This window comes from Aquila chrysaetos, chromosome 4 (genome assembly GCF_900496995.4).
Source record: "Aquila chrysaetos chrysaetos chromosome 4, bAquChr1.4, whole genome shotgun sequence".
Lineage (NCBI taxonomy): Eukaryota > Metazoa > Chordata > Aves > Accipitriformes > Accipitridae > Aquila > Aquila chrysaetos.
In genome coordinates, this window is record NC_044007.1 from 36769877 (window position 1) to 36783525 (window position 13649).

The 13649-nt window shown below is 38.6% G+C and overlaps 1 protein-coding gene across 1 annotated transcript in view; it reads left to right on the plus strand.

Annotated features, from left to right (window-relative positions):
• Positions 1-13649, plus strand: part of NCOA2 (nuclear receptor coactivator 2) — a 199352-nt gene that overhangs the window by 102704 nt on the left and 82999 nt on the right.

Consider the following 13649-nt stretch of genomic DNA (forward strand, 5'->3'; position numbering starts at 1 on the left):
AGTGTTTGGATTTGCGTAGGAGCGCTGATTGTCACTTGTCTAGAATTTTGCCTCCAAAGTTAAGGGCAGGATTGCAAAGATGCATATAACTAGTCATTACTGCAGTGCACTGGCAGTTTGCTAAACGTGTGTTTTCCCGGATTCATATTGAAATAGTGGTGGTGACTATCATGCTTAGAATCTGTTTAATAATTAACTAAATACATACAGGAAATGCCTTAGTTTATTTTATTTAGGACTTTGAAAAACTCATGCTACTTTGAGATAGGAGGGGGGAAGGAAAATATTATTGTTTTTCAAATTAACGTAGTATGTGTTTGAAGAGACTTTATTTCATACTGTGAGGGCAGAGCCAGAAACATAAACAAGTTAGCGCTATTTATTTGCTTGTTCTCTTTTGTGTTGGTTTGATTATTTTAATTGCAATATACCTACATCTTGATACAGAGGCCTGAGGCAGGCAGTGCCATTGAGTAGAGGCTTGAGAGCCCGTCACGTTCGTGGCACCAAATGTTGAAGTCGCAAGAACAATGAAACTTCCTCTCTGCTTCTTGTGTTTTCTTCCTTTATTTCATTACGGAAGATCTAACAAGATAGCGGGGGCCGAGTAGCGCATACTGAAAATGTTGGCACCTATGTTTTGTAGAAAAATAGATTTTTGCTGCTTGTATGGTCATTTTGATTTGCGTGATGCCTTTTAGGATGTATTAAGGGGGGAAATTTGAATAAAATCAACCTTTTGTGTAGACTGTGTTCGTCAGGTGGCTCCATGTTCTCACAAAACTCAAGTTTGGGTGTTTTCTTTCATAAGCAATTTCTTATCAGAAGTATGTGGTATGTAGCATATATAAAACTTCAAACATTATCTTTGACCAGAGTCATTTTGTTTGCCCACTCTTCAAAATTCTGTATGCTACTGTAGTCAAAAAGGTTACAGTGGTAGTGTTGAAAAAGTTTTGCTCTCTTTTTTTTTTTTTCTTTTTTTTCTTTGTTGTTGTCATCTTTGTAAGGTAAATTTCTTGTGCAAGGAAGGAGGGAAGACATGACTACATTACAAAATACACCATGTTGTAAGAAAAAAACCCTTCTTGGAAAGTCTGAGCTAGAGGAGGACTTTGAAATATTTCATTTCACTCCAGAGTTCTTAGCATGATATTTAATAACAAATGTCATTAGAAAGTCAACTGGCTGATTAGATTTTTCAGTGCGATTTTATTTATTTAGTTAGACTAGTAACAGGGGAAAAAATTGAGGAAAGGAGTGAAAACAACCTTGATTCTCAGAATCTACTTAATTAAAAAATGCAATAAATTTGTTAGCACACTACTACAGAATAGCCCCATAATTGCAAGAAGAAAGCTGAGTTAAGGACTGAGGACTGGTCTACAAGCCAAGCTGTCTGAGCTGAGTAAACGAGAAGACTGTTTGTAAGTTGATAATCACTGTACCTGCAAGGAAATCCCAATGGAGTCGTCTTACTGCCTGCATTCCTCCTTAGCTTTTCTTACTCACTTATGTTCAGCTGTGGCAGGCCTAGAAGGATGCCTGAATTGGACTAAAAATTATTATTAGCAAGTAATGCTTTAGTCTCTGAAGGTGAGGGGTAAGATTTGAAAGCCTGTGTCTTTCAGAAGTGGGCTACTCTCAATACCTGGGAGACTGCGGCTGACCCTGCGGGTAGTTTCTCTGATAGCTGGAGTTGTACAGTGAGAGATTGGGACGGGCTGGCTGGGATGTGAGGATACAGAGTGTAAGGAAGATCGCAGGAATTTGATGAAAATCCTAAATGAAGAATCAAACCAAAAGTTTATGGTAAATGCATTTAATTTGCAGTGTGTGTTGTACCTGAATCTCCTCTTTGCTGTTCCCATTTAATTTTCTCCTATGCATGCTGTCCCTAAACAAACTTCATCAAGATTCTGTAGTGCTCTGATTTTCCATTCCTGATAGCATAGGCTGTTGTGATTGAGCAACCATCTAACACAAGATTCTCATGAATAAACTTCTGTTAGAACTGCATGGTAATAAAATTATTTTTGTTGCTTTTCCTGAAGTTTTTCCAGGTGTTCAGTCCAACTAGTTTTAAATGTGTGTTATTTTTCACTTTGGGGCAGTGTATTGCAGGCTTCTGGTCAACTCCTTCTCTGAATGTCGTGGGTGTTTCTTCCCCTCTTTAGTCATTATATTTCATTATATTCCAAAATTAAAAATACTTGGAATATATGCTAATTCATTCTTAGCACTTGTGGTTCTTCTTTACCATAAATGGTTTCATTATTAACACAAATTAATTTCAGGTTATTTTTACAAAGAGAATAAAATGGCTGGTAATGAATATTCAGCTTTAATAGTAGACTAACCTTGTTTTCCTTGGGCTGCAGGATACAAGCATAGCTGTGTCAGACCCATGGAGTGATTTATGTCCTACAAAAGAGAGAAATAACAGTTTGACATCTTCCTCTAGTAGACTAGGAGGAAAATCCAAGCTTCAGTGAAGTCAGTGATAAAATGCTGATTTATTTCAGTTGAGTCATAGCATCCCCTTAGAACTCTTCAGTTTTTTCCAGAGTGTCGTTTCTGCTGTTAAGGGAGCTGTGGTAAAGCTTATAAGGTGTTGCCTGTAAGTGTTGTGGAGGCCAAAGGTATATATGGATTTAAGAAGGAATTAGGCACAACTGAAGACAGGTTCAGAGGGAGGAGGAGGGACAGCAACACCACAGCTAAGCTTGAACCACTGATTGTCAGAGACAGAGAGAGGAGATACCAGGGGAAAGGATCATTCTGCAGCTGCCTTGTACTTTTTACTGAGGCATCTGCTATTAACTTCCATGACAGACTAGTCACTAACTAAACGTCTCTTTCATTTGACTCATACAGCCATTCCTATGTATGTTTTATTTGGTCATAGTCTGTATTCGTATATAAGTGTGTGTGTGTGTGTGTGTGTATACGCACGCTTGTGGGTACAAAGCTTGTGTCCACAAGGTTTTATCCCTTGGCAGTTGACTAACTAAAGCAACAAGATTTTTGAGTTGTGTTTTCCTTTTAAATGCTTTAAAATGACAATTAAACTTTCATCTTCTTTTGTTATTGCTGGTTGCGGTATTTTACTAAAGCAAATAGAATGAAGACCGACATGAAATTTGAAGTCATTAGTAATTCTTATTTGTGTTCATAGATCAGTTTTTAAACTCATGGGTGTATTAAGAATGTATTTGATTAGGGTGTACAGGCTACTATGGACATTTAATTTTTATCAAGTTAATCGTACTTCGTGTTTGCAAGACACTTGTGGGTGGCTCTAACATAATTTATTCGTTTTGATTTTTGTGCTTAGTAACAATGTGCGTAGTTAGTACTCTCAATGGCTTTGCCAAGAGTTTGACATACATCTAACGTACATCTGTATTAAGTACAAAACTGTAATTCTGCATATTGGGAGATGATACAAGTATAATCTTTTATGCGTATAGCTGTACTGTCTCAAAAAGCATGTATTAAATTGGTTGTTCTTCCAACTTTAATAAGAAAAGAGTAATAATTTTTTTTTTTACTTCCCAGCTCTTACACTGCTGCTCCAGTACAAATGGATGATACTGGCATGGGTACCAGTATCAGCAGGAAGCACCTGCTGAGGGGAACTACCTGTTCATGCAAATACGGGATAGGGGCCAAACTCCCTCTGGTCTCTCCCATAGCATCCAGGACCATGTCCTTGTCACCAGGGCACCAGCTGGGACCAGGGCTGAGGCAAACCACCTTAGGCTGAGGAAGGACACTGAGTTTTCCAGGGGCGATGCTCTAAATGCATTTCAGAGGCAGGGAGGATGGGTAAGCCAGGCACTGTACTGAAGAGGATGACTTGGGTATACAATTTCAAGAAGTGATGCAGGGTTCTGAATCCTGTGTGGGCACCAGCCACATCCCTGACTGACAGAGGACGTCAACGTGAAGTCGAATTCACCTCATAGCCAGCTGTTAACATTACTATGACTGTCTGTGGCCATTTGTGGAGCTGAGTGCTAGCATTTATTTAACTTGAATGTAGGTATGTTTGACTTTGGTCTGTTGTTAACTTCCAGCCTTCTGGAACAAAGCAGCTTGGCTTCTTGATTCTTAAATTGAAACTTTATTGTTATACACTGTTAACTTAAATGCATGCTTATGAGAGCATCTCAGTATTTTAGAAGGAAGTGTGGAGTATATAGGTGTTACTTGTAGGTAGGTATGCGTGGAGTATGTTATTCGTTCACCATGATAACAATGTCAAAATGTGTAGAAATGCTTTACGTAATGTTTAGGTACACTTCTTGCAAATCAGAGTTTTAATGCAGTGCTTGGCATTTGAAAGAATGGCCTGAAGTTTCAACATGCTTCCTAGTAATAGATGGTTGGGTAGAAGAGAAAAATAAACCCTCTTAGTGCTGCAGCTATGTGTAAATCAGTAACATGAGTTCAATTTTTGATTAGGCACCAGAGAAGAACAGAGGTGGGCTTTCGGAACTGCCACAAAAATTTCAGTAAGGTCATGTGTTTTCAGTAACAGTATCTACTCCGGGACTGAAGGAACATTATTTTGATGACCAGGTTAGAACTATGAAAGGTGGCATGCAACATAAGCATTTCTTGCTGAGGCTTCAGTGCAAGCTTGGGTTGTACATCATGTTGTACCTGAGTGTGTAGAGATGCTACGTTGTACCTGAGCATGTAGAGATGCTACGTTGATACTGGTGACCAGGAGGACCAACACCTCTCTAGCTGCGTGATGTCGTTGAAACTGAGATTGATAAGTGATGGAACTCTAATTCAAATATGATAGGTTTGATATTTCTGTGTATAGGTTCCATAAGTCTATGGATTACTTACTGTATACAACTGATGCAGAAACACAGTGCTGTTCTCTCTGGCTTGCCCTCAGCTTTTTACTTTTTACCCTTTTGGAACCCAGTTTCCTGAGCTTTTTATTAATGAAATATGTTTTATCTAAAGTAAACAGACTGGTATTTGACAGGCAGTTAACTGAAGTTAAGTCCTAATGTAGGCATGCCCACACCACAGAGATGCTTAAATGCCCTTGTCTATTGTGATCTGTCATATTTTTCTCACTGCTAAGATAGGCATCTTGAAAATCACACTGAACTGTATAAGCTTACTGGTATTGTAAGTAATGTATACATTTGTATCAGTTATATTTATGAGATTAGAAAATGTTCCCGGATTTGAGTTTTTCCACAGTGCCTTACACTTGTGAGAGCAGTTGTTTCACTCTTCCCCTCTCTCTGGTCTGGTTTTCCCCTTGCTCTTTGGTGGTTTCTGGGGGGTGAAAGTTGGTGTGGGAATTTCAGTGGACAAGTAACAGTTTTGAAACTGAGATTGGCAGAGAGGACTCAGTAGGAGTTAAAATATGCTTAACTCACTGTTCCAGAAGTATCATCAACTGGAAATTTAAATACAGAGTTTCCTATAATAATATCCTTTTCTATGTTGTTAGATTTGCTTCATTTGTCAGCTATGCTATTCACAAAGTTTTACTTTCAATCACAGTAGATTTGAAATACTAGGCTTCTGAATCAGTCTCATAAGTAAAGTTGTTAATAATTGTGAACTATAAGAAAAATTCTAGATTAAATAAATGTGGGAATTTGGACTCCTCCTTTTCTAGTGAAAATGCTTTCAGACTTAATATTTTCTGCAGCCATGGTTTGCTACTTATCAAATGCAACCTAGAATGTTAAATGGTTTTTGAATGACTTTTGTTTTCTTTTTTCTTTTTTTTTTTTTTTTTTTAACTTAGCTACCCACGACAAACAAAAGGATGCAAGAGTGACTGGCATAGATAAAAATAATGTTCTGGCATTGTATTTTGTTTTATAATCTGGTGTTTTAAGGGGATCTTCAGTGGTATTGAGCTACATTTGTTTTGTCCTTGAGTATTAAGAATCAGAAACAATTCTTGATAACAAGAGAGAGGTAGAATCCCAAACCTGAAATTACAATACAGTCTTGAACAATTTTTTGCAGTAGAACCACCTGTCTCCTCTTTGATAATGTTCTGGTGAAAACAGACCTTTTCCTCTTTAAAACTGGAAATAGAGCAGACCTCATGTATGTTATATAAAAAATGATACTTTCTTCCTCTGATATTTTTTCTCTGTTGTCTTATTAAAGCCTAGTCTTGCTATTCCTGGGCATATTAGAGGTAGCTGACGTAGGCTAATCCGTAAGCAGCTGAGTGAGTGGCTCTGTTAAGAGCCTTAGCCTATGGGAATACAGAAGGTAGGAGCCATCTTACAGGGCTGGAGTCAGCCTGGAGGGGTTTTTGCAAAGACTCAAGCAGAACCAGGGGTTCCTCAAACCTGTGGTTTTGAGTAGCTGAGAAAAACCTCTTTCTCCTTCAAGATTTAGGTGGATTTTAAAGAAAGTCCTATTAAATACCAGTCTGTAACACTCAACATTAATGTTAGCCATTTATTTGATTGTTACAGCATGTGTTAAAGAGCTGCTGCTGCCCATTTGCAGCCTAATGTGTTTATTAGACAGTCTTCCCAGTGGCATCTTGAAGTGTCTTTCAGGTAAAAAATTCATGAGCATTATTGGCTTTCAGGCTGCAAATGGAATATGTCTTCTTCTTACTGTCTAATACACCACTCTTAAAGCCATTACCCAGGAGTGAGGGAAAAGATATTGTTGAGGAAGGAGCCTTTGGCTTAAACATTTGTTTATAGTCTGTTACGGCTTTTTGTAGACTGAGCAAAAATGTGAGTAGTAGGTGTTGGAGCCAGTTTTTTGTTCTTTCATACACAGGCTCAATGGCATTTGCTAGTAAATTATGTTCCTTTTCTTAATTATAGTTTGTGGAGTTCAAGAATACAGTAGAATTTAGTAAATATTACCATAAATCTTGTTTTAATGGTACCTCTAACAGGCTGTCTTTCAAATGAAATTGTATCTTCTAAGTAACAAGTGTTATTTTCAGATGGAAAAGGCTGCAGGTGCCTGTCAGATTTTAGTACAAGTCCTTTAAAGGTGACTAGAGTTTTTCAGCTGGCTGCTACCACCTTCCTTATAGAAACTCTGTTTTCTGTTTTTGCTTTATACTGCGTGACTGTTGTAGGGTGGCAAAAATTTTAGGCAGTTTCATCTATAGTGAAAGTGGTAGTGCTGTTTCCGGAAAAAAGCATACCCTTGAATAAATTAATTTGTATTTTTAATGTGAGGTTACCATCACCAACCAAGGTGTTGGACACCTTGCTTATTTTGGCAGACTGGCATTGTTTCGTTTGGGGTATATCCCAATTCTAGGTGTTCGGTGATGAAAGATGGGTATAGTAAGTTGGTTGTGGAACATGTGGCTTTTGTATACCGGGCATGCAGGAGGTTGGTTTAATGTATCATTAACTTTCTTTTCTGTCAAACCTTTTAGTGGTGGCTCTCTTGCTTTAATTTAATTTTACCAGACAATAGAGTCTTTTTTTCCCGCTCCTTTTATTTCCCTTGATTTTCACCTGTATTTTTTTACTCTTTTCCAAACCCTTATCCATGTCTCCCTGGATTTGTCGAAATACCCGTGCAAGAGAAAGTTTGCACATGAGGAGGCTGAGCTTTTCCGAGCGCAGTGTGGTGCGTGGGGTGGGCAGGCTCAATTAGCTGATCGGGATTCTGATGGGTGCTACAATGAATAGTACTGGGAGTCAAAGCAACCCTTCCTCCTGAACTGCTGTGGCTCACCAGTAAAGGGTTGGCCTTAGGCTCCAGTGACTCCAGTCTGTGATCTAGCATCTTATCCTGCCTCTGACAGCGATTTCCTTTTGAGGCCAGGGAAAGTGGCTAGCAAATATTGCCGTCTTCAAAAGGGTTGAAGATTGCAGTATGTATCAATATTAAATATTTTCTGATTCAGAAAGGGAGCCAGTGAAAAAAGAGTTCATAAGCAGGAAAAAATGTGAAGAATCAGAAGTTGCATGTGACTTCCAACTTTCCTCTGGCTTCTACCAGAATTAATGCTATACGGAGTACATCAGTAATTTTGAAACCAAGACTGAAAGCTTCTAGTCATGAGAACTTCACAGGAAAAAAGTATGAATTATAATGGATGTATGTTTGAGTTTATAATTAACCACAGGAATATGAGCTGGTTATATTTTTTAATCGGGCTGTTAGAGAAGATTTTTGCCAAACTTTTCACTGTCTTGTAATATTTTGGGTCAGTAAACTATTTTTGCTGTTTTGTTACTCAATAAGACAGTGACTTTAAATCACTTCTGTATTTATCAGTTGTATGTGCACTAAATGCATGTATTGGTGTGCTGGAAGGGTGGTAGTATAGTCCTGCTACCTGATTGTCCGCTATATGGTAGTTTACCTTTTGTTTGCTACTTTTCAGATTGAAACAGCAGCTTTGAAGGTGTAATCCTCATTTATTCTTTAACTGCATTTGTTAGGCTTATAATAAATCTGACAGTTTAACGGGCCTTGTTTGGAAGATGGCCTGCCCTGATAAGAGATAAAATGCACATTATCTTCTTCTACATTGAGTCTGGATGATTAACTGGATTCACTGATGCTGAGGATCAGTGCTGGAAGGTTTAGTCTGCATACCATGTTCCTTCACAGCATTTGAGGAATGGAGGAGATGTTACAAATTCATGCAACTGATTTGTGCTAGATTTTTTTCTGTCTCTTCCTTCACAGGGCCTCCGTTTTTCTTTTTCTCTCCCGTGTGTTTTATTTTTGGGTTTACATTGTTTTATTTTTTTTCCCTTTGAAAGATGAATGTCCTGTAAAAATATGTTTACTATTGCTTTATAATTAGGTTAAGTCTCTCTGTGTACTCTAACTTAGAGCGGTTGCTGGTGGAGGATGTGAAGGAGGATGTGCTGTCACGATGAGAGCAGAAACTATTGTTTTATTACTGATAACGAGAAAAAAAGAATTTAAGCCTCTCTCAGGCTCTGTCGTTTCAGTCTCCCAACATCTGGTAGAAACTGGTTAGGTCTCAGTGACTGTAATTACTAACATACACTGTCCAAGAATTTATTAGTTTAATTTTTCAGTGTTTGTGATTTACATTTAACAATTGGAAAAATTAGGCAGTGATTTTGCCTATTAGGATTTTGGATGCTTAGGCCTGTGGTAGCGAAACGGAGAGAGCAGGAAAATACACTTATGGTGTTAAATGTAAATACAAAGAAAGTATTTACTTACCTGAGATGCCCTGTTGGTACAGGTCATCTGTTGGACCCTAAAATTAGTTCTTTAGGTATTGTTAGTAATAGTAATTCTGCTTCCCTAATTATCTCCTTCCTTGTATGAAAATGCTGCGGTGAGTGTATTTATCTTTCCATTGCTCCGTTGCTCCTCATTGATGCCCAGTGGAATTGAAGCTTCAGGGGCATCTGAGTCAGCATTAAAAGTTCAGCTCTTAGTTACTGTTGTAGGGGTTTTTTGTAGGACAAACAGAAAAAATCTTAATATATATCGAGAAGAAAAATCTGCTACCACCACTGAAGGCAAAATACTAATCCCACAGTGGGATATTATGTTTGTATTTTGGAGTGCAGTACAGCTCCCAAACAACTTACACAATAAAAAAGGGAGTGCCTGGTCTTGCATGACAGTTCATTCTGGAAGACACGCATTCAAATTCAGCTTTGTAAGACATTTTTTTCAAATAAAAATTGATTTAGTTCAGCATCTGACATACCATTATTTTTTTCATTAACAAACATATGTCTCCATCTCTCTCTCCTCAATGCCATGATTACTGCTGGTTTTGTTTTTACTAATTCCCAATTTGGTTAATCCTTTTCCTATTCTATACCACGCTAAATAAGTCTTACCCACTTTTTCTTGATTTTTGTTTCAGAAGACATATGGTGGAGCTGATACTACATTTCCATTTCTTCTAAAGCACTAAATGAACTGAACTGTTCAATTTCTTTATCTTTCTTCTTTCTGGAAATTCCTGCAGAGATGTATAAAAAGATCAGAGGAGCAGGATGAATGCTGCTTTCTAATCCAAGGTAGTTCCCTATAGGAGAGGTTTATTGCAGTAAAACTTTGAGTCTCTGACTTGTCATTCTACTTGCAGTGGCTTCAGTTTTGAATTGTCATGTTTCCTGGAAAAATTCAGACTTCAAAGTTGGGAGTTTTATTTTCTGGTCTGAGAAACTATCGATGTGGTTCAGGAGCCTAAGAATATTTAGTACAACTTTAAAAGTTCCTAAATTATCTTGTTAAAAATACTAATTTATTTAAAGTTATGAATAACCAAGAAACTTTGAGATCGATAAATTAATGTGTATGGAGGCAGTTAGGGCAGAACCTAAAAAGTGCTTTATGCAGTTTAGCTGCTCCTGACCCACAAATGTTTGTTTGCATGTCTAAAATTCATCTATCAATTCAATCTAAATTCATGAGGTTTTCCCCTTCTCACTTGAAAGTTTCCTAGGTGCCTGCTTTTCGGTACTACATGTGCCCAGAAGTACTTTCTTCCAAAAAATGTGATTTTAGTTCCTTGCTTATGTCGCATTAAATTTGTAGAGGTACCTAGACCCTCCAGAGATCTTCATCTAGTAGTATGCATAGACCCTGGATGTGAATTAGCTCATGGAAAAAATTTGAAATGGCTTTCTTTTAAAAAGACATGAGGAAACTGGGAGGGTACTCAGCTCTTTGACTTGACTTGTTAGAGTCATTGCTGAGAAATGGGAGATAGAGGTTTGCTACCCTCCTCAGCCTAAGGGATTCAAACCTCAATGCATTGTGTCTTAAGGCAGTGTTTGAACTACTTACCTGTGAGTTTAGTGGTATGGGCTACACACCTAAAGATTCCTACTGAACTGGAAGAGTTAATTAACTTTGTCCTCTTTGCTTCATAAATGTCCAGTTTTGGCAAGCAGATAGCCTACCACCTAGGACGCTGTCCTGTGTGATGAAAAATACAGGCTTGAAACCCCTCTGCTAAGAGGGAACTAAATCTCCATCGCCCGGTTTCTGGCTGGTTTAGTTGGTATGTAGTATTATGGAAGAGCAGGACAGCAGATTATCTATCCACAGCTTCTAAAAGGTGATTCATGCTCATTTCTTCTAACTCAGGAGAGGATTTTAGTTTCTGAATCCCAAGAGAATAGCAGAACTTTACCTATCCCAATCAGCCCCTAAATCCCTAGGGAGATAAGGTTTGAGGGCACATCCTTTTGATTTTAGTACTGTGTACTAGATATTGCTGAGTGACTTTCATTTTGGCCTGTGAGACTTTTGGATTGTCTTAGTATGATCTGTCTAACTCTCCACTTTCCAAGGCACCTAACTGGATTTTGCACTCTGCTCTGGAGCACAGGCACCAACAACACAGGAGCTGCAGAGCCGATACAGGTCCTTGAGGTATAGAAAGTGATTTTTAATGAAGACATAGGGGAGAGCAGAAAGCAAACATGGTAGTAGGTGGTAGATTTCCAGAAAAACTTTATGATGAGTAAAAAGAAATGGGTAACTCATTCTAAGAAAAGACTGATAAATGCTGCTGAGAGAAAGACGTAATGGCTTGAAAGTGCAAACAAAATTAAATAAATAAACAGTTTGTTTAGAACCTTTACTGTGTTTAATAAGGAGAAAAGAAGGTGCTAGTTTGCTAAGAATGATACCACTTTTGTTCCCTTAAATGCAGAAGGATGAAGTTTAGTTGTTTATGGTGGGAGGTTGGTTTTAATGTGTCCTCTGAAGGCTGATACTGTAGACCTAGTGAAGTTCCTACAGAATAGCATCAGTGTGAATGCCAGAAGAATTGAGCTATGAATTGGTGGGGCTACTGGTGAAACTTTGGTTCTTGCAAAAATAAACTTCCCTTTGAAGTAAGTCTGACAGGGTAGGTAGAATAACTGTTAATAACTGTTCCTATTTGCTTTCTTAGGGAGGAAGGGGGAGTGGAGGAGGGGTGTTCCCCCTAAATGCTTACCTCTGACTTTAATTCTTACTACTCCAGGGGGAGAAGATGACAGCTGAATGTTTGACAGGTTTTTGTGAATTGTCGTGCTTGCTTTTCTGAAGAAAAATAGTTAACAGGTTTATATTTCTCAGGTATTACTTGGGAAGCATGAGAAATGAAGGAATTCCCCAGCCTAGTTTTTCTTCTGAACTTCAGGTCACCATGTGAGTCTGGCTTGGAGATCAGATGATCTCGGGAATGTACAGCTTTCATCATGCTGATGATTTTTTCTCACCCTGGTCAGTGAAAAATTTAGTCATTGGAACAGAGCCCCAAGGACAGTTCCAGCTCTCCACTGACAGAGATGTGGAACTGTGGTCTCCTCACCAATTGTCTTTAATTATCGTCACAGTTTTCTTAATAGTATCTTGCTCCTTTGTTGGAGCTTTACTTGTGGTACTTAAGAAACTGTGTATTTTCAAGAAAGTGCTTAGTTCCTAACAAATCAGACGAGTGTATATTTCTACTTTTGTACTTAGATAAATTAGGATGTGAATGACTGCTGGGGCTAGAAATCAGTGAAGCTCTGTAGTTGTTAAAGAACAGCCAGTGTCACAGACCACACTGGAGACTGTGGCAGATGTTTCATGCTCTGCAGTAAGGTTGGCGTTGGTGTGGAGCTCTGAATGCCCTGACTGGGGTCCCTGAGAGTTTTCCAGCAAGTACAGAATGATAGAGTTTGTGATAGTACATCTTCCCTTTGAGAGCTCAGCTCTGCTCCACTGCAGAACCAGGGCCTTCTTGCTCTTCTTGCAGTGGGTTGTTCTCCAAACGTTGGCAGTATGTGTGTGCATGTAGATATACATACACATGTATAGACTCAATGGAGAAAAAGATAATCCAGACATTTTTCAAATAGAATCTGATACCATCCATGTCAAAGACCAGCTGGGAGCTATATGTTTCAGGCATGATCCAGTCTTTTTCATGAAACTTGACCAGTATCTAGAAAAAGGAAAATGACTCTGCTTTTTCCGCAAACTGGTTAAAAAGTATTTTCAGTACAAAGAAATGATTTTTTATTCCTCTTTGGTTTTGTTTTTTTTTTTAATTTAGAAAATTGTTAGATGGTGTTCAGTTCTGAATCTGAGATGGCTCCGAGTCTTCATCTGCTTGCTCAAGTTTCAATAAGTAGCCTTTCTCAGTATCCCTGCAGAACTGCTTGGATCTTAGTCTCCAGGCTGTTTCTATCAGTATCGTCATTCAGCCAGTTCATTGGGAAAACTAAGATTTCCAGTGTGAACATCCTATTTCCAACACATACTCTGGCTGCTAGATTTTATAAAGTGTTGAAAAAGAAAAGGAGAAGGGGACAGCGGTTTTAACCCATAGCGGTTCTGTCATTAAGTTCAGTGCATGGCTGACTGGGCCAGCAGAGGGAAGGGAACTGGTAGGGCAGAAATGAAGGGCTTGAAGGAGGTAGTGAACCCCCTTGTTTTGACACCCAATTTCCATTTTATGCTGGTCTGAAGTGATCATAGAATTATGGGCTCCAGCTCTTATTTTAACATGGTATGAATCACCTCCTGGAGACACTTGCCTCCTTCACGGCCCTTGTGTTTATTTTTCTGCTAATCCCAAACAATACAGGAGCTCTCTGAAATGTCTGGCAGCATCTCTCTGCCATCATCCTTACAAAACTGGCAGCAACTAGGCAGATGGT